The 3,168-nt window shown below is 37.6% G+C and overlaps 2 non-coding genes across 2 annotated transcripts; one reads left to right on the forward strand and one right to left on the reverse strand.

The window, feature by feature from the left end:
• The first annotated feature begins 971 nt into the window (after positions 1-971).
• On the forward strand, positions 972-1,053 carry trnas-aga. Its single transcript has one exon. It is a non-coding gene; the product is annotated as a tRNA-Ser (tRNA).
• Positions 1,054-2,022: 969 nt separating this feature from the next.
• LOC121310356 lies at positions 2,023-2,236 on the reverse strand. Its single transcript, XR_005948787.1, has one exon. It is a non-coding gene; the product is annotated as a small nucleolar RNA U3 (small nucleolar RNA).
• Between the last annotated feature and the right edge of the window lie 932 nt (positions 2,237-3,168).

Here is a 3,168-nt window from a genome sequence, read left to right on the forward strand (position 1 = left end):
AACACGACACCAGCAGAAATGCTGTAGATGGCAGCACAGGCTAAATAATGAAACAAAGTCAAATGTCTTTTGTTGAAATTATCAGATGTGTACAAGGCAAGAACAGGTGGGAAATGTAAATACAACATACTTTCTGTCAACGTTCATAATAATTATTGTGTTTAATTATACAAAAAATAAGGAAACTGGAAACCAAAGTAAAGTTAACTCTGAGCTCTTGTAACTGGCCTATAGAATTGAACTAAGTATACTAGAAAAAAAAACACATATCTATTTAAAAATATGTATCTATTTAAATAATCTTTTCAAAACACCCATACACAAAAACAAAGCAGCTCTTTATTTCAACTGAAAAATTCACTTACTTCATGGCTGCTGCCACAGGACTTGAGCATGTTGTGCCTACCGTGAGAGAACATAGCATTTAACAAGATCTACAAAATATCACATGCCAAGAAAAAAAATGTGATAATTATGTTTATTTTTATAACGATATTTCACTGCAGATGGGACTCAAACCCCCAATGTCTGGCTTAGGAAGCCAGTACCTTATCCATTAGGTTCAAACAAAGCAGAGTGTTACATTGGGAAAGGGGCGTACCTGTCAGTACGTATTCTAAATTAATGCGGGAAGATTTAAGATTGTGAAGAAGTTTAAATATGCTACGTATTTGCGCATTGGTAACCTTACATAATTACTTTTTTTTTTTTATTAATGCCACTTTCTTACAGACAGTATTCAGGGTAACGATGCAAGACCAGAGTCAATAAACCTGTTATTTTCTGGTTCTACCACAATCTAATGCTATTGTGCTTGTTCAGAATATGTGTGAATACTGAAACCATCTAGTTAATATATGAACAAAGCCTGCAGTCACTTTATTGATCACCCTGTGGATTAACAGCAATTGGAAGTGGTCATGAACTTCTTTGGACAATTATATTGTTTTCACAGATACTCACGGCAGCATGTAGTCGTGGCCGAGTGGTTAAGGCGATGGACTAGAAATCCATTGGGGTTTCCCCGCGCAGGTTCGAATCCTGCCGACTACGTAAGCTTTCCTTTTAATTGTATGCGTTCATTTTTAATACATGCTTAAAGCACAGGAAGTCTGAAATATTACTGGTTGAAATTCACATGTCTTCGGTTCTTTTTGTTAAAGAATGTTGAGTTTGGCACCATTCAAATGCTGTGGTTTATTTAAAGAAGTAAAGACAATTATGGGAATCAAAGCCACGACCTTGGCGTTATTAGCACCACGCGCTAACAAACTGAGCTAACCGACCACATACACAAAGTTTGTTACTAAATCCCGAAATAGACAAGACCTACGGAGAATATGATTATTATAGCAAGATGATGCTCATGTTAAACTGCATTTTGATTCACATTGTCATAGTTTTTGATGGATATTACCACCTCTCCGAGCTTGAATTTTTTTTTTTTTTTTTTTTTTTTTTTTTCAATGCCACGGGATTTCTGATCTGAAACGGAATGTTTGGCATCTACAAAATATCTGTGTCGTGGTGAATCAATACATTCTCTCCTAATTAAACTTGTATGCTTAATGCTCAATCATAACTGTCTAGTAGTTTTACCAACATATTGTAAATTGCAAGGACAAGAAATCAAATAAATGACATGAGTTGAAGCACAGGCAATTACTTCTAAGAAACTGTACTCTTCTTACCTTGTATGGCTTGTAAAATTCTCAGTTTTAAAAGCGTTATCACAGGCGGCACAATTACAACATGGAAAAAATCCAGTAGATTTGTCCGGTACAGCAAGATCGCTGGAACATCTAAATGAGTCAGCCTTTAATAAAGACCGTCCGTGTTCATTTCGGCATATATGACTTTGTTTATACTCAACAGCTGTTAAGTAAGGATATTGGTATCAAGCCGATCGCAATTAATGTGTTCCATGTTTACAGTAGCTTCGATAGTTTTAAGGAATCATTGAAAAAGCTGCCTTGTTTTGTCGCTGTATGTTTTTTTTATTTGGTACCTCTTAATAAAACACCCACTCAGAACGTGTCCGCTTTCTCCAGCCCCCTAAGGAAGACTGGAGCGGTCATCAATAACAGCGAGCAGTTGACCGAAAACAACACTCGCTGTCCCCTTCACGCTCAGAAACGAACACTCTCACTCTTCCTCGTGGACAGTGAGACCAAACACTTTAGAAACGCATTTCGCTAGCAAAGCACTACAGAAACGATCCCTGAAAGTATTGCTTTATGTGCAAGGGGCCGACCGTCTCCCTCCAACTCTGAGTGACACGGGTAGGTGTACCGGTGACAAATAAACAGGAGCAGTTTCATATAATGCAATTACTGTAGTCCAGTGAGGTGTTACAATAACATTACAAAGTCATTCCAGACTGCAGGTTGTTAAAAGCTTCATTGGGTTCGAGTTTCTCGTATGATTTAAAAAGTAGGAGCCAGTTGCCTCATTTGCATTGTCTGCCTTCCTCCTTTGCAGTTCAAAGTATATCAAATGTTTGCTTAAAAGCCACTTGAATCATAAATATTTGGTTTCCATTGAAGCTATTTACACATACTGCTCTGTTGGACTCCCAGGGTGTTATCTAACAAAAAGACACTGCTACAGGCTGCCTGAAAGTGCAGCACTTGAACTGTCTCATTAAACGTTTAGCTCTGAAACGTGTACATTGGAAGTCTATTAACATCTTTAACACAGTCACCTGTGTTCCAATAGAGGTTAATCCACAGGGTGTTCAATAAAGTGACTGCAGGCTTTGTTCACATAGTAGCAAGACGGTTTCAGGATTCAGCCTATTCTGAACAAGCACAATAGAATGTGATAGTGGTGGAACAAGAAAATAACAGGTTTATTGACTTTGGTCTTGCAAAGTCACCCTGACAACTGTCTGAAAGAAAGTGGCATTAATAATAATAATAAAAAAAGTGTGCAAGGTTACCATCGCTCAAATAAGGAGCTTATTTAAACTTCTTGGCAATCTTAAATCTTCCCGCATGAATTTAAAATACGTTCTGACAGATACGCCCCTTTCCCGATGTAACACTCTGCTTTGTTTGAACCTGATGGAGAAGGCACTGGCCTCATCAGCCAGAGATTTTGAGTTCGAGTCCCATCTGTGGTGAAATATCGTTATAAAAATAAACACAATTATCATGTTTTTTTTTT

Source organism: Polyodon spathula, unplaced genomic scaffold, assembly GCF_017654505.1.
Source record: "Polyodon spathula isolate WHYD16114869_AA unplaced genomic scaffold, ASM1765450v1 scaffolds_2048, whole genome shotgun sequence".
NCBI lineage: Eukaryota > Metazoa > Chordata > Actinopteri > Acipenseriformes > Polyodontidae > Polyodon > Polyodon spathula.